The sequence below is a fragment of the Trifolium pratense genome, linkage group LG6 (assembly GCF_020283565.1).
Source record: "Trifolium pratense cultivar HEN17-A07 linkage group LG6, ARS_RC_1.1, whole genome shotgun sequence".
Lineage (NCBI taxonomy): Eukaryota > Viridiplantae > Streptophyta > Magnoliopsida > Fabales > Fabaceae > Trifolium > Trifolium pratense.
The window spans coordinates 13,861,441-13,880,714 of NC_060064.1; the positions used below are offsets into that span (position 1 = coordinate 13,861,441).

Consider the following 19,274-nt stretch of genomic DNA (forward strand, 5'->3'; position numbering starts at 1 on the left):
GTGATATCACAACCATCCATTTTATTATGCCACGTGTGAAGAGTAAAAAGTGAGGATGCACTACCCAGTAAAAATGCCACTGAAGAGGATCTGTTTTCCAACTATAAACCTTTTCACCAGTATATTTACTTTGGTTGATTCAGACATGTGAATGTTGAATTGTAGTAATCTTTGAAATTTCACTACTAGACTAGATAGAATAGTTGATCTTGTCAAATAAAAAAAAGAAATTAATTTCACATTCTATATGTTTTGTGGTTCATTGTTGATTGTTGTCAGCATACTTCCCATTAATGATATCAAAGCATTACACACAAAGGAATTCAAAGTAGTTTTGAGTAACCATACAGCATAACAAAGCTACTCAGCAGCATGCCAGCATTTCTTTGTAAAAAATTAACATCCTTTGAGTTTGTCAATAACCAGTTCCTACATAAGTGCCACAAACATTCTTTGAGTAGATAAATCGAATGATAGAGGAAATTAAGCCTCAACATATTGCTTTTTTGCCAAAGATTGTTCTTGTGTTTGAGATTTTCATATTCCATCTATAAAAGTAATGATAGAGGAAGTTAGAATCAAAGACACCATAGTTAAAATCATAATATAGGAATAATGCAATACAACCTTGCAGATGAAAAGATCAAGTGTTAAAGATAACTACTTCATAGAAAAAATGTGTGCAGTTCTGTAATTTATTTAGAAGAGATATCATTCATATCAACAAAAATTGCTGAAAATCATTCTAAGAATGTTTACTCCCATGGTGCATAAAGGATGTGTTTCTTTGTCAAATTGTTGATGAATAGTATCTCATAGATGAAAAAGTAACTAACCTCAAGGGATTCACTTAGTGTAGCATGACAGAGTTTGTATTCGACATGTTGCGTGCTGGAACTCTCATTAGTTCCGGTGGGGTGACATGAATTACTTCGTACAAAGTTTCAAGCAAATATCTGGACTAACATGCATGAATTCATTCAGACTTCAGGATGAAAGATTGCTATAGATAATTAGGACACAAACAAATGTCATGTACCTTGGCATGTTGTTTCAGGATACCATGTTTTGTTTGTAGCAGCACCTTTAAACTCTTGAATGTCATTTACTTTCAGAATGGATTGAATGACTTCAAAAAAGAGAGATCAAAAGGCAGTCATAACAATGGATATATGTGATTTCAAGATAAAAATAACTATATGACTATTTATGATATATTCTTAATACGATTATAATCAATAACCTACAATTATGGGAATATGATCTTAGGATCTGTAGTTCAATAACCTACAATTATGGGAATATGATCTTAGGATCTGTTGTTGGGTTTGTACACGATTAATAAGATTATAATCATAGACAAATTTGGAAGGCTTGTGGCTATAGAAACATTCGGAAAAATAAAGGGATAATGCAATGCAACCTTGCAGATTGAAAAGATATTCAAATATCAAAGATAACTACTCCACAGAAAAATGTGTTTGTAGTTATGTTATTTATGTAAGCATAATTGTTGGAAAATATTTAGTTTCCTAGTTTGTTATTTCTAGGAGATTCTAAGCCTATCTATTATTTCCTTTTATGTTTATACTCTTCCTATTTAAACCAGCCTTGAGCTGAGGAATAACACATAACAGTATTCACTTATTATTTTCTACATGGTATCGAGAGCTCCCGATTTTGGGGGTCTCGCTTCCGCAAAACCCTAGCCGCCGTCGTGTTTACAATCTGACCACGACAACTGATTTTGTGTGCGGCTTTGTTCACCGTGGCACTGTTCATACGTACTGTTCATTCGTTGGTACTGTTCACGGCGGCACTGTTCACGCACACTGTTCACGTGACTACTGTTCACGCGCACTGTTCACGTGACTACTGTTCACACGTACTGTTCACCGGTGTTAATTTTTCTTTGCTGCTTCCGGTACTACTTGGCTAAGATTATTAATTATGACGTTTTTTTATTCTCGACGACGATATTCCACTTTCAAATACCGTCGTGAATGCAAATATTGTCATCGTTTGGGACATACTCTTTTTCAATGTTGGAAATTACATGGTCTTCCGCGACCTTCAAATCAGAAGAACAAAGGTGGAGGTGAGGATCATGCATTCCAAGCCAGTAATTCTGATCAAGAGCATCAGTCTTCTTCAATTCAGCTTTCATTCACGATGGAACAACTAGACAGACTGTACAAAATTCTTGAATCTAACACTCTTTCTGGCTCTGTTGCCCCCAAAGGTACTTCTGCCCTTTTTAGTGTCAGTCTCAGTCGTGCTTGGATAGTAGATTCGGGTGCAAGTGATCACATGACAGGTGATTCTACTCTGTTTTCTTCTTATAGTCCATGTGCAGGTAACCATAAAATAAAAATTGCGGATGGATCCTTTTCAGCCATTGCGGGTAAAGGTTCGGTTGTGTTGTCTCCAAGTCTAACCCTTAAAGATGTTCTTCATGTCTCAAATCTATCTTGTAGTCTCATGTCTGTCAGTAAATTAGCCCAAGATATAAATTGTCAAACTAATTTTTTTCGTACTCATTGTGTTTTTCAGGATTTGAACTCGGGGAAGATGATTGGTAGTGCTAAGGAGAGTGGAGGACTCTACTACTTCGACATTGAACCTGAATCACAACTACCTTCCAAACCAATAAGTTCATGCTTTGAATCTTTTTTAGTTCTGAATAATAATAACGATGATGTTATGTTATGGCATTCACGATTAGGTCATCCTAGTTTTCCTTATTTAAAACACTTATTTCCTGAGTTATTTCGTAATAAGGATTTATCTTTGTTTAAATGTGAAGCATGTGAATTTGCAAAACATCATCGTTCTCATTTTCCATTACAGCCCTACAAACCATCAAAACCTTTTTCTGTTATTCACAGTGATGTTTGGGGCCCTAACCGAACGAGTACACTTTCTCATAAAAAATGGTTTATCACATTTATAGATGATCACTCAAGAGTTTGTTGGGTGTACTTGTTAAAGGGGAAATCTGACGTTTGTCAGGCCGTAAAAGATTTTGTTAAAATGGTGCAAAATCAATTTCAAACAAATATTCAAGTATTTAGAAGTGATAACGGCAAAGAATATTTTAACACAATGTTGAGTGATTTTTTTCGTGAAAATGGAATTGTGCATCAAAGTTCATGCCCTAACACTCCCCAACAAAATGGAGTTGCAGAAAGAAAAAATAGGCACTTGTTGGAGGTGGCTAGAGCTTTACTTTTCGCAAGTAAAGTACCAAATTATTTGTGGGGTGAAGCAGTTTTATCTGCTGCATACTTAATTAACAGAGTGCCCTCCAAAGTTCTTAATTTTAAAACTCCAATTCATATTTTCAAAGAATGTTTTCCTAATGATCGTGTTTCAAACGATTTGACCTTAAAAATCTTTGGTTGCACTGCATTTGTTCATGAACATAAGAATATTAGCAAACTTGAACCGCGTGCTATAAAATGTGTTTTTGTTGGGTATTCTCCAACCCAGAAGGGATATAAATGTTTTGATCCAAAAAATCAGAAAATGTTTGTCACCATGGATGTTACATTCTTTGAAAACAAACCTTTTTTTGACACGCATCTTCAAGGGGGAAATTTAAATGAAGATTCGTCTCAAACTGAGGACATGAGTTTTTTTAATAATTTATCTTTGCCGGTATCACAAAGTTCTAAGACTTATACTTCTGCACCAACGAAAAATGGCCATGATTCTTTATCTAATCCTACTCCTGTTATGAGTAGTGAGCTTGGTGAATCCGAGCCTACATTTTCTCATGAAGAAAACAATGAGAATCTTGAAAACAATGATAATGATGATCTAATTGAAATGCCACAAAATAATGAGTCATATAAAGATAATAGGTTTGAAGCAGGAAACAAGACTTGGAAAGGAAAGGTTTTTGTGAGAAAGAATCACAAAGAAAGTGATGAGTCCACATCTCAACACTGTCATGAATCTGAACCGGGGGATGATCAACTTCCTAAAAAAAGAAAAGGTAAGTCTATCTCTGTTTCTGAGAGTCGTATTTTGTATCCCGATATCGATGATCCTGTGGCTGTTAGAAAACCTGTTAGATCTTGCACTAAATACCCATTGTCCAATTTTATATCATATTCAAATTTGTCTTCGTCTTTTTCTGCCTTTACCTCAAAATTGTCTAGTGTAGAGATTCCAAAAAATGTACAGGTTGCTCTAGAAGTTCCAAAGTGGAGGGAAGCTGTACTTGAGGAGATGAAAGCTCTTGAAAAGAACAAAACCTGGAGTGTTATGACACTACCGGATGGCAAGAAGACGGTTGGATGCAAATGGGTGTTTACTGTGAAGTATAATTCAGATGGGTCAATCGAAAGGTACAAGGCTCGATTGGTGGCTAAGGGTTTTACCCAAACTTATGGTATAGACTACTCAGAGACTTTTGCTCCTGTTGCAAAATTGAACACTGTCAGAATTCTCTTGTCTCTTGCTGCTAACTTAGATTGGCCCCTACATCAGTTGGATGTTAAGAATGCTTTTCTCAATGGTGATTTAGAAAAAGAAGTATATATGGACATTCCTCCTGGCTTTGAAGACAAGTTTGGATCAAATGTATGCAAACTAAATAAGTCTTTGTATGGATTAAAGCAGTCTCCTAGAGCTTGGTTTGAAAAGTTCACTTATTCCATGAAGAAACAAGGGTACATTCAAGGACAAGCTGACCACACCTTGTTCACAAAGTTCTCCCAAGATGGAAAAATTGTTGTCCTAATTGTTTATGTTGATGATATCGTCCTTACTGGAGATGATATAGTTGAAATGGCAAGAGTAAAAGAGAAATTAGCATTAGACTTTGAAATCAAGGACTTGGGATCCATGAGATATTTTCTTGGTATGGAGGTTGCTCGATCAAAAGATGGTATTGTAGTTTCCCAGCAAAAATACATTCTAGATTTATTGAAAGAAACAGGAATGAGTGGATGTCGACCAGCAGATACTCCCATGGATCCTAATGCAAAACTTTGGGAAGAAGGTAGTGTTCCTGTTGATACTGGAAGGTACCAGAGATTGGTTGGGAAACTGATTTATTTGGCACACACTAGACCTGACATTGCTTTCTCGGTTAGTGTAGTAAGTCAGTTTATGCATTCTCCTTTTGAGGAACATCTTGAGGCAGTCTATAGGATACTGCGATATTTGAAAGCAAATCCTGGAAAGGGATTATTTTTTAAGAAGACTAATGAAAGAAATGTGTCTATCTTTACCGATGCTGATTGGGCAGGTTCAGTCACTGACAGAAGATCAACCTCCGGATATTGTACCTATGTTTGGGGTAATCTTGTGACATGGAGGAGCAAGAAACAAGGAGTTGTAGCAAGAAGTAGTGCAAAAGCTGAGTTTAGAGCTATGGCTCAAGGTATTTGTGAAGGATTATGGATCCACAAAGTCCTAGAAGAGCTTAAGATGAAAATTGAGCTTCCATTGAAATTATACTCTGACAGTAAAGCCGCTATTAGCATAGCTCATAACCCAGTTCAACATGACAGAACCAAGCATATTGAGATCGATCGGCATTTCATAAAAGAGAAGTTAGATGCTGGAATCATATGTCTACCTTTTGTAACTTCGAGTCAGCAAACTGCAGATATCTTGACCAAAAGCTTAGCAAGACCCACCTTTGAGCATTTGATTGGCAAGTTGGGCATGATAGATATCTATGCACCAACTTGAGGGGGGGTGTTGGAAAATATTTAGTTTCCTAGTTTGTTATTTCTAGGAGATTCTAAGCCTATCTATTATTTCCTTTTATGTTTGTACTCTTCCTATTTAAACCAGCCTTGAGCTGAGGAATAACACATAACAGTATTCACTTATTCTTATTATTTTCTACAATAATATATATCATTCATATTGACTAAAGTGTGCTCAAAATCATTCTAAGTATGTTTACTGTCATAGTGCTTAAAGAGTGAGTTTCTTTGTCAAATTGATCAATAGCATTTCATAGAAGAAAAGTTATCCTAACCTCAATGTTTACTCGATGTCTTCAGTATGCAAAGTTCTGTTTGCGTAGCTCCTTTCAATTTCTTAAAAGGCATCTTACTTTTTGAATCATATCAAGCTAAAACAGCCTAAAAAGAAGACGTTCAAAGCGAGTATATATTATGGATTATATTGCTTCCAAAATTCATATCTAATAATTCATACCTTACATATGTCGCAGTATCACCTCATTCATATCTTCATCTTTGTCAAATGCAGTTCCGTTCACATATAAAATCCAAAGATTCGGTGTGTATAAGATTCCATCACACCAAAAAGTCTTCATCTTTGGGCAGTCTTTAATGCTTCCGTAAAAAAATTTTGGCATCTCAATATAGCAAGGAAAACAGCTATGACTGAAACATTCGAGGCTAGGAAGATTGAATAGTTCCATTTCGGACAATTTTGGGAATTTAATCTTCTTCTGTTGTACACAATTAATAGGATTGCAATTATTCCCAATGATCTCTTTCATCTTCTCGCATTCAGACACATGGAGATAGTACAAATTTGGAAGGCTTGTGACAACGCCAACATCCGGAAGCACATATTCCAAATCATTGCACTGCTTGATGATTATCCCACGTAAATACTCAAATCCTAAAATTTGACCATAATTTTTCCAAATGTGCTTCAGTTTTGGAAGAGAAGACAATCGTAAACTTTCTAGTTCACAATGCAACATGCTCTGATTTGATTCAAATATCTCTTCTATGCACTCACATTCATCCACTTTGAGAATCTTCAAATTCGAAAATAAGTGCATCATGTTCGATGGGATGCAAGTCAGTAGCTTGTGAAAGTTTACAATGACAAGTTTAGTTACTCTTTTGATGTAGCCAAGTAGCTCTTCATCGACAATATCTCTAAATGTCTCCGATTTTTGCAACTCCACCTACACAACACAAAATTGATGTAGTTAGATTAAATTTAAAATCAATTAAAAAGTTCTATATAATGTTCGAGTTGAAAGACCTTGTGTTTGAGTTTGTACCTACCTTGTATTTCTCTGAATTATGGAGATAATATATTATCAAATTAAGATCTCCAAATGTGTGTGTATCCATCATATCCCAACGTAGTGTATGAAGGTTGGGTGTGTTTATGATAACATTTCCATAGGGAAAGGTTCTCATATTTGGACATTCTTCAATTGATAAGAGCCTGATATCATAGTTGTACACTCCTGAACAAAAACACTTGAGCTTTGGTACTTCACCAAACTCTAATTCCTTTAATTCTGGAAAAGAAATTTGAACCTGATCACTATTATTGAATTCCTTGTCCTCTTCAACAGTGCATAAAGGGATATCATAGTCAAAATTTCCTGAACAAACACATTCCAGCTGAGGAAGATAAAAAAGTTTCAATTCCTCCAGCTTGGGAAATAGAGTCTTGACTTTGTTGCCTCCTTCTATATATTCCTCTCCATTTGTTATTATCTCCTTCATCATCTCACATTTATGAACGAATATTTTTTGAAGCTGCACAAGGCTTCTAGCCATAGAGTGGGAGAACAAACTCTTCAAATTTTGGCAATCAAAAACTGTAATTAATGTTAGATTCTTGAAACTTATGACCTTAGTGATATTGTGGTTCCATATGTGACTTAATCTTGGCAAACTATACAATGTCATCACTTGTAGCTGATAATGTGTGGTGGCATCCCTTTTTTCTGTAACTGATTCAAACACCTCAACCAATGCATCACAATTATTTACATTGAGTTTCCTCACATGTTGAAGTATTTTTATCTCACTGAATGATACAAGCATCGATAATCTATGAAATTTTGTGATATTCATTACTTTTTCTTTGACAAAGTATTCAAACATGCCTTTATCACATAGCTCCTTCATGTTCAACATCTCAGATCTTTGTAAAGCCACCTACAAAATATTCATTTAAATGTATCATCTGACTTTGTATACAAAATTCTTTTTGCTCAAATTACTTAAATGTACTAGATATATCATTAAATTTATGAATATATATATATATATATATATATATATATATATATATATATATATATATATATATATATATATATGAAGATGAGACATACAAATGCTTTAAATAGTTGTAAAGTGACATTTATGTCATTCTTGTGTATGGAGTTGCTGGTGAGTGATCCAATCTCTATGTTGACATCCTTAAGCTTAGGTGTACTAGAAAACCCTTGTGAAAATACTTCCATATTGGGACAATCTTTGATGTCCAATTTCTGCAGTGATGGAAAATCAAGATTATAGGAGCCATGGAAGAAGGCCTTAAGGTCCGGAAGTGTTGCAAGACGTAGATGTTGCAATGCAGGGAAGATGATATTTTCTCCATTTGCTTCTAATTCTTTTTGAGATACTATCTCATATATGTTTTTGCATTCCAATATGTGTAGCTTCTCTAGATGCTCAAGACTTCTCATGGATGAAAATGATAACAAGGCGCTTATTTTGTCAAAGCCCCGCATGATTAGTGATTTTATGTTTGGAAACAAGTAGTCGTCTATAACAAGACACTTATGCAAATTACAATTGTTTACATAAAGTTCTTGAAGAAGAGGTGCACCCCGAAACTCTATATTGGTTTTCCTTTCAGAAGTGGAAGAAGTCTGATCATGTAATAAAATACGTAAGTTATAGCCAGGAAATATAACAAAAATGAAATATTTGAATATTTGTGGGATGAACACTTACCTTATTGATTTTTTTATTTGTGTTGTTTTGACGGATCAATTTAGAACACAACGGTGTACATCCAAAGTGGCAATTAGAAGATCTTGAATTGTTTCCTTCAAAATTGCTAAAACCAGTGTCCCCAATGTTTGAATAAGATACAACAGGATGATTGTTGTGCATTATAGTGATCAAAAACAATATATCTAGTTTTGGACAATCATCAATTACCAAGTTTCTTAAGGATGGAAATTGTATCTCATAAGAGTTTGTACACACGCGTGCAATACTTGGGAGCCCTGAAAGTCTTAAGGAATATAATTTTTCAAATGAGATAACATTTACTTTTTCTTCGCCATCTTCATCATCACTCACTAAAGACTCCATCAACTTACAAAATTGTATCTCCAATTTCTCAATATTGGTGATTGCTCTAATAATAGCTGGAGTAAATACATGTCTCAAAGAGTCACAGCTTAATATTGTCAAGGATTTCAAATTTTGAAAACCTTGAACACAATGCATAGCTTTAGTACTCCACACATGTGTTAGTTGATCAAGGGAAGCTATCTGGATTTCTTTCAATTGAGGAAATACTTGGCCATCTAAATGTGAAGATCTTTGTGTGTCAAACACCACATTAATGGAAGAACAATCTTCTACAGAGATTGTTTCCAATTTTGGGAATTGTTGCATCCAATCAGATGAAAACAATTTGTTCTTCATTGATAATGATGTATAGCTACCTGATTCTGAATGGGGAACAGATGATAGCACACCTTCCTCGACCTTAGTTAGTTCCGATTCAGAAGATCTCTTTCTTTTTACCTGTACAATACAATTCACTATTAGATAACCGATATGCTAATCAAATATGCATGCTTAATTTAATTACACACAAACATTTAACCATGTATTGAATGTAAACATATATTAGTGTAATGATCTTGTAAATCAAAATATAGATAATTTAAAACATAAGTCTAGTAATACATATTTAAATTTTAATGAACTTACTATGCATTTCAATGAAATTATAACAACAACAATCATAACTACTAAAAAACATAAATTACTTACTTCTTGATTGGGCTCTTTCAAATTGATAGCTTGTTTAAAGCCAATAAACATTGGGAGCTTTTCTAATTTCAATTTCACCAAACATGAGAATTCAATCATCAATCCATTGACTTCAGGATGCTCAGATGTATAACACATCTCTTTAAATTTCGGAAGATTTTTCAAAGATAATGATTGAATATGTGGCAAACCATCGTAGTAAACAGTACAGTCTATCAGACACTCCAAATCAAGACATGAATCAATCCTTAAATCTTTCAAGTATGGACTTGGACAATCACGTAATAACTGGCTCATAATATTTTTCAAGTCTTTCACTTTTCTTATTGCAAGGATTTCACATTTCTTAATCAATTGTGAGATCATCAATATGCTATTAACAGATTGATAATTAATAGTACTAACTTGCAATAAATTTGACTCCAAATATGAAGAGCGTTGCAAATAAGTATAAGGATCCACATAAATCCAAAACTTTTGCAGGTTGTATAAGTTCAAATCATTGAATAAAACTTCAGTCCCTCTAACTTTCATCTCAACAACTTTTAGTTGATGAGATATCTTTTTCAACTCATTGATCGCAACATCATTTTTCTTCCAAGGAAAATTGTCCATCCTCAAATAAAGTTCTTCCAACCGAGACAATCTTATCAAGACATTAGCAGAAATGACATTAAGATCGTTGCAATTTGTCAGATCTAGTAATCGCAAAACACTCAAGTTCCCTATTTCAACTGGGAGTTCTTTAATATTAGAATGTGCGAAACTTAGAACTTCTAGGTGTATAAGTTCCTTACCAATTATAGAGATATCTCCAACATTGCAAGATTCTACTTGCAACGTATGGAGGCTAGTTGAAGATTCACAGAGAGATGGAATTTTTGGAATATAAAACTTTTGAACAGACAACACTTTGATTGATTTCATGCCTCGAAAGAAATGTTCAGGCAGTTTCTTTTCATTTGATTGCACTTGTAGAAGTTGAAGTGAAGGAAACTCTAAGTCGCCTTCTAAACATATTGTCTCATCCAAGATAAGTGATATTGCATTGATGTCATTCAATTTCTCTTCTTTCAGACTCTTCATGTCATATTTCACCATAAACTTGTGTTCTGTTTTATATGCAACTAAGATGACAACATCACGTACAATATCGTGCATCTTCACACAACCTGGTACATCGCTATTCAACAACAAGCAACACCTCTTTAGATCGTTCACCAAACTATGTACTCGATTTCTTGCTTTCAAAGGCTCACCAGCAACTTTGAACAACCCCAAGCCCATTGCATGACGTAATAAACTTTCAATAGGTATATCAAAGTCTTCTGGAAACAAGGCACAAAGCATAAGGAGCTTCTTGTGTTCCATGCTACCCAAAAATTTGAAACTAAGCTCAATGCGTGAGTAGACAAATTTGTGCACATCTGAGAAAGTAGATGACTGGGAATTTTTTAATTGCTCAAATGCAACCTCCCATGTAGTAAGGATTTTCTCATTCTCGAGCGCTTTTCCAACAATTACAATTGCAAGAGGTAAGCCTCCACATTCCCTTGATACTTGTTTCGCTATTGGATAAATGTCAGGTTCATATACAACATCTCCTGTAATTTCTTGAAATAGATACCAGGCTTCATCCTCGAGCAAAACAGAAACATGAAAACTCACTTGGCTTCCCATCTTTTGACACTCTTTTTCATGTCATGATGTGAATAATATTTTACTACACTTTTGATTATCTCGAGATGGAAGTCCTACCCAATCAAAATTAAGCTCACTCCACACATCATCAAGCACGACTAGGACTTTAGTCTTTCCATCATCAATTTCCTTCATTCTTTGAATTATTTCTCTGCCTCTTCCTTCCACACTTTCACTTTTCAAACTCAAGCCTAAACAATCAGCAATCTGACTTTGGATATTCTTGTAATCAGGATTCTGGGATACCACTGCCATCACAACTTTATCAAATAACTTGTTTTCTACGAATTTGATGAGTTCTTTCACCAGTGTGGTTTTCCCCACTCCACCCATTCCACATATGCTTATTCTTTTGAACTTATCATCCTTCAGTTTCTCAATGACTTCTTTTATAATTGTTCTCCTAGACTCCAAGCTCTTAATATCTTCCGTGAAGGTAGATCCAAGAGTTGGTGCAGCTTTATGGTAGGATATGAGCTGAAATTCTTTTTTTTCCTCCTTCAACTTTGTAATATACTCAATGCCTTTAGCAGCCCGCTTTCCCAAAGAGTAATTATTTTTCAAATTTGGACATTTTCCACCAAAACATTTCTCATTCTTCTTAACTACTTCTTCGTCGAAACTTTTTAAGACATTTTCAAAAGCTGCCACGTCGTAGAGCCACTGTTGTATGTTTGGATCAAATCCTTCTCTATTCATTCTTTTTGTGTCCACCCATGCTTGTAGTGCTTCTTTAACACCCTCCAACTTACTGTGTTCTTCCTTCAAGTTGGCAATGATTTTTTTGTGGTGGATCACATATGCAAACTGCTTCACCGTAGACTGCAAAGCCAATTCTCCAAGTTTTGAGATAGCTTCTTTTGACAGTTCAGTAAGAAACTCCATGTTTCTTTGCCTTCAGTAGTGGAAGTTCTTTGAATTATGAAAGGGAAAACAAACAAAGTAGAGAATAATGTGTTAGATCTAATATATTATTAGATAAAAGTATAATACTATACTATATTACAAGTACACCTATGTTGTCAAAGCGGAAAATGGGTGCGGCGCGGACAACCCAAAAATTGACGCGTGCGGTAGCGGGGGCCGTCGCGGGCGCGATTTTAGTGATGTGTCGCGGACAATAAAAATTAAATAATAAATATCAATAATCAAAATACATACTACACTAAGTTTAAAACCAATAAAAGTAGCATATGTCTTACAAAATCCAAATATATATTATAGTAGTAGTAGTAGTAGTAGCAGCAGCATATTTTCCAAAATCCAAATACATATTATAGTAGTGGTAGTATTATATTTTCCAAAATCCAAATACCAATAAAAGACATAAGTCTTAAGCAAAACATTGTAATAAAATTCAAGAAAACAAACAAACACAAACTATAAAGCAAGAACAGAGAGCTAGAAGAAAGCAAGAACAACCTGTATCCGGCCCAGTGGACCGCCTAATCTGTTCGGGGGGTCAGTTCAGTGTGCTTTATTTATTATCAAAAGCCAGAGTAGTGTCTAAAAATAACTGTGCATCTAGTTAATCATAGTAATTTATAATCATAGTAATTGATAATACTGGTTAAAATCAAGAACCTTTTCCCTATGAGTTTTGGTGAATCAATTAAGCAGCTACAACAATGCATGTGTATAGCATAAACCAAAGGAAGGGTTATATATTTACTACATACCAAGGTAGCAGCATTAGAAGAATTTGAGGCAGAAACTCAGCTGATTGAGTCTCAATTTCACAAAAATGTTTGGATTCGACTAAGGATCGGCACTAACGGTGGCGATTGTACTTTATGGTGGTTCCGGTGGAGAAAACTCGGCAAAAGAAGGGAGTTTTTTAGAGATTATGTTATTTCAGATAGCTTTTTAGTTATAAGCTAACTTTTTAACTATCAGCTTATAGCTTATTTTTACACCCGAACCTAAATGCAATTTTGTCCCCGTGCGATTTTAACTCTTAAGAAAGTAAAGGGTGTTGATATGATCAAAATGAATTTGGTGTCCTATTTACAACCCAAGTCAACAACATTCTTTTCGGATTTAGATTCTTCAAATTCAAAAATCATACTCTTTATCTTCCTAATTATAAGAAAATATCCATTTTTTTTTAGATATATTGAAAGTTTGATGTATATGATCTATATTATTGTCTAAATACATAAAATTTTGAATGTATTTAAAAAGTGAATGTTTTCTTATAATTAGGACTAGAGGGAGTACATTCACTTTCATTTAATTTATTTTTCAGCTTAATTTTGTCATTACAGTCTACTATATTGTCTCTCGCTAATCTCTCTTCTAACATAATGTAGGTGAATAAAAAAAACTAAACGTAGGAAATCCAAATATCTTTTTTCTATATTCTATTTATTTGATTTTTTTTAGTATAAGGACATTAGTTAGCGAAAGATAATTTAGTAAAGTTATATTGAATTTTGTGCGGTTAATATTTTTAAAATATATATAAAAAATATATATAATTTACAATACAAATTTTTCCATATTGTTGAAGAGAAAAATAAATTAAATTTTAAAAAAATAATATCATGAAGATTCAATTGCTTTTAAGAAATTTCATGTTGAGGAGGTGAATAAAGATGAAAGTGAAAAACCACTCAAAAGTCTTAACAGATTTGGTGTTTCTACCTTGGAGTCCACAAGGTACAAAAATGCTAAAATTTACCAAAATTAAATAAGAACTAAACTTAAAAGGTCTCCATTTTATATGAACAAAAACATATTTAATCAAATGTAAGTACATAATAATAATTTACTATAAATTTGCAAAAATAACATTTTATTCTCTCATTTTAAACTTTTTCAGTATACACATTCAAACCTTTGGTGCAGACTTTTATTTTGCCAATCCCATTTTAAAATTAACTTCAATGTCTAAATTATTTCAAGTTATTTAGTAATAATAAATTTATTTATTATATTCAGATTGCCTTAATTGAAATAATAAAATTTAAATTGTATTTTAACAATATTATTATTAAATAAAATAAAAGTATTTAAATTTACTTATATATTTTATAAACCAATACGTCCAACACACAACCGAGAGGATTAATCACTCATGACCGAACTTTGAGCCGGACTACTTCTTCTCACACACATGTGGAGAAGTTAAGAATTCAAGTTTAAACTCAGACTGCTGCATATTAACGTTTTTACAATTATTAATTGAGTTGTATTGACAATATTTACATTTTATTTTATTATATAGAGGAGTTCATGAAGTTTTTAATTTACTCTTTTTTTAAAGCCACTATATTTGGTTTTGTGGTGAGATATTTGAATAGTATGTATGCATGCGATTTTAAGTTCAAATCTCAAGCAATCCAATGTAACAATTTTTTTAGTTAAACAAACTGTTTTTTTTCTTTTTCCTAAAAGAATAATAATCTAAGGAATGATCATACTAATTTCAAACTACTGTATGCTTGATTTTAAGGGTGAAAAATATAAGTCTACACTTTTTTCCAATTAAAACTGCTCCATTTCTGGCATCGAACTAAACACAATATTTTAAAATCACTCGTCAGCCTATAGACACAACATTTTTTAATTAAGAAGATACTATTGGTATTTAGGTATAGATAACTTTTCAACAGAGAATAATTTATCTTAGAATTAACATGCTTTATGATATATGGCCATCTTGAACGGATGTGAACTTATTTTTTGTCTTTTTTATCGATTTCTTCTTTCATCTCTTATTTTAGGCCCTCTAGTGCTTTGCAGTTTGGTGACTCTCAGTCTAGTCAAGGGCTGCTTTAGGAGGTTTCTAGATACGAGTTCTTTGTACTTTTTTTTTCGGGGTTCAGTACTTCTTGTAATCCCTTTTGTAGACTCTTTTCATGTATCTGCTCTTTTTTATTTATATATAATTATATTTGCATTAAAAAAAATTAATAAAATATCATTTTTATTTTTTTAAAAACTACCTACATTTAAATAGAACGTAAATATTTATACAAAAACTGGAAAGTAAATATAAATACTATAAAAGACAAGGAAAATATTAACTGAAGACAAAAATACATAGCAAAGTTATAATAACCAAAATATTTGGAAATACTTACTAGATCTTCGTGCGAAGGCAAAAATATACCGCTACTTTTGATTGAATAAGAGATGTTGACAACTTTCCCAAGAGAAAAATTTAATATCGTTTAGATTGAGATTATATTAATTTTTGTGTGCAAAAGTGACAAGAGCCTCAGCAAATTGTGTTTTTTTTTTACAAGGAGCTAAAGGAAGGTAAAGATTGAATGGATAAATTGAGGTGAAGAGTGCTAGTAAATTGGAATGCAATGGCCATATATAAGAAGGAAGCAACTTATTGTAGAAGAAAAAAAATTATACTTTACTAGAAAGAAAAGAAAAGAAAAACAAGAAGAAAGGAATTTGTTCTTCTCACGTTTATATATGTGTTATATACTTGAAAATAACCTCTTTTGGGATTTGGAACATAAAAAATGAGATTTTTGGGTGGATTTATGTTCAAACCCGAAAACAGGGCACTTGTGGCTGGCATGCTGCCTGGGCCAGCCTTGCAGCGAGGAAGCTGGCTTTCTCTAGCTGAAACCAGGAAGCCGCGGGTTCTTGCCGGCTTTCTCTGCCTTTCTTTCGCTCAGCCACCATGACAGACTAGAACTTATTTTGTTGATGTTTCTAAGTGCAATTAATGGTTTATAACATGAATTAATTGTATTGTTGATGCTTGTTGATGATTGTGGATGATTGTTGATGATGTTTAATGAAATATCAAAGAAGAATATGTGTTGGTAACATGATTTAATCTTTTGCTTATGTGATGAGGTATGCGATCGAATTATGTGTATGTATCTTGTTTGGAATGTGCAATGAATATTGTAAGAGAATATAATTATTAATAGGAATTATTATGATGTTGATGATTGTTGATGGTTTTTGATGATGTTTATTTAAATGTCAAAGATGAATATTAGGTATAGTGTTATCTAATAAAGACGAAATGTTGGATAGTGTTCCACATTTATAATTGACGAGCTTAGTGCTAAATCTATTTGTTGATGTGTCTTAATAAATGTGCAGAGTCCGTCATGACTTAAATCTGAACACAAGTAGTGTCCTAAATGACTTAAAATTGTATGGATTATGTATTCGAAAATGAATGAATAAATGGTATCGTGTGCATAAGAGATGTCTAGGGTGACATGACATGAGTGATTGACATTAGTTGTATTAGGGACTATGTGTATCTCTAATTGATAATTGGTAATTAGCACTGGAATGACATAATTGTGCTTGGATGACTATGTGTATATTTGTATGTCTTGATCACTATGCGAAGATATGTGCATATTATGTGAAAAACGTTATGTGACATTACTTTGACTTGCTTAATGAATTGTGTGTGCGTGTTAATACTCGATCGGTTGAAGTGTTTAGATTTATATTGTTTCTAAATGATGCTTCTATGTATTAATACCATGTAATCTTATAATTGAATTAAGATTGAGCATGTATGCTTCCGAGTTAGATTATGATGAATGATGTTGAAATGTTAAGTATACTCTTGTACTTGCATTCTTTTGATTATGTTTTCTAACTCTCTGCTTTGTGTTATGTGCTGGACCTTTGGGGGTCCAAATTCACATATTATGTGTTTATCGATGTCGAGTCGTCGGTGAAGCTCCGCTCTGATTATGATATGGGAAAAGGGTTGTATTTAGTATATGGTGTCTTTCATGATTATTTGTATTTATTTTGGAAAATGTATCTTTATAAAGATGATTTATTTTGTATAAACGATTTTTACTAATTAATTACATTAGTATTATTTTTGGAAGAAGAATGTAATATCTCGAACCAACATTTTATCAATCAATTGATTTAAGTCTAGAATTTTATTTTATCTGCTGCATCGCTTTTGAAAGAGAAATTTTTATTAAGCCAAATAAAGGCAATAATGGGTTTGAGTGTTACAGTATATACATGAGTAAAGAAAAGAATACCATTCTTTTTCCCTGGATAACCAAAAAAAAAGGAAAGAAAGAAAATTACGTAAATCAATGCTGCAATGCATGAACTTGGACATGCATTGGTTTGAGTTATTTTTTTTCCTCCCACTTTCTTTCCATCATACCAAACGGGCCATAAAATGAGAGTGATATATGGGAATGCGTAACTTAAGTAATTTAACTGTCTTCCTTCTTGTATATAAGATTTTTTTGCAAAGGGGTAAATTAAATTACATTTCCATCCTTTTAAAAGAAGTTTAAATTACACTATTTTATTTTTTTTTATTTTTGAAAACTTGGTATCCGGTACACTCTTTTATTTTTAAATGACAAATATAAAATTTATAAATATAAAAACAAGAAAATATAAGAAAAATTTAATTAAAAGGCTTTTTCTCTATTTTATGAGCCAAATATAAATATAACAGGAAATTAAAATTTGGTTGTGACTTAAACATAAAAAGGGTGGCAACAAAAAAAAAATTATTACTAATAAGCCTGGCGAGTCAATCTGCCCCATCACCGCCCATTTTTTTAACAGGTTAGGTAGAGCGGACCAATTATTAGTGACGAGTTTAAAATCTCAACCCATCCTGCCAAAAACAACAGGGTGAATGGCTGACCCAACAGATCGATCCCATTTTTTAATCCCTAAATTGATTAGAATCGACCCCTCCCATGTCATGTCACCCCATCTAACGAGAGATATCTTTCGATAATGTTTTTTCTAGTATGAGCAATGCTAAAAGCAAAAACAATCATCTAAATATTATATTGAGAATTACCAACATTATGATGGTTAGCCATTATCTTTCAGGAGTGCAGACATGCTTAGTTTGGGTTAATTAAAGGTTGCAAGCAAGGCTCGTTGATAAAATTTAGGCTTAAATGCAGTTTTGGCCCCTCAAGTTTCACAATTGCTTGATTTTGGCCCCCCACATTTCAATTGCTTGATTTTAACCCTCTAAGTTTCACAATTGCTTGATTTTAGCCCTCTTTCAATTGCTCGATTTTGGCCCCCCAAGTTTACCCCCTTTTGCATTTGCTAGCCCCCATTGACTTTTTTGACTATAAATTGCTTATGTGACATTTAAAAAAAATTAAAAATATGTTTTAATTAAAAAATAATAATATTTGTTTTTATAAAAATGTATTAAAAATTGTTTTTTTAATAAAAAGTTTAATAATTATTTTTTATTTTAAAAAAAGTTTACAAAGTTTTTAAAAAATAATTCATAAAATGTTTTTTTTTACTTTTTTATATAACAAAATTATTTTACAAACTACATATAATAAAAAAAAATTATAATTTAGTTTTTTAAAAAACAGTTTGTAATTTATTTATTTATTTTTAAATACTTATTTAATTTTAAAATGCCACATAACCAATTTTTAATCAAAATATTCAATGGGAGGCTAGCAAATGCAAAAGGGGGTAAACTTGGGGGGCCAAAATCGAGCAATTGAAACTTGGAGGGCTAAAATCAAGCAATTGTGAAACTTAGGGGGTTAAAATCAAGCAATTAAAATGTGGGGGACCAAAATCAAGCAATTGTGAAACTTGGGGGGCCAAAACTGCATTTAAACCTAAAATTTAAATATTTTAATTATTTCAAAATCATCAATCAAATACAAGACTTTATGTATCTTTTATTTTACCTATATTTTTTTTTATCCATATATTTTTAAACCTCAAAATTTAGAGTCTGTCTTTTTATCAATAACCATAACATGGAAACCGGTTTTACCTTTACCCATTTCTTAATTAAACCAACATAGGGTGCTA

The 19,274-nt window shown here is 32.8% G+C and overlaps 1 pseudogene; it reads right to left on the reverse strand.

Moving 5' to 3' along the window:
• Positions 1–292: 292 nt before the first annotated feature.
• Positions 293–15,786, reverse strand: LOC123888230 (annotated as a pseudogene).
• Between the last annotated feature and the right edge of the window lie 3,488 nt (positions 15,787–19,274).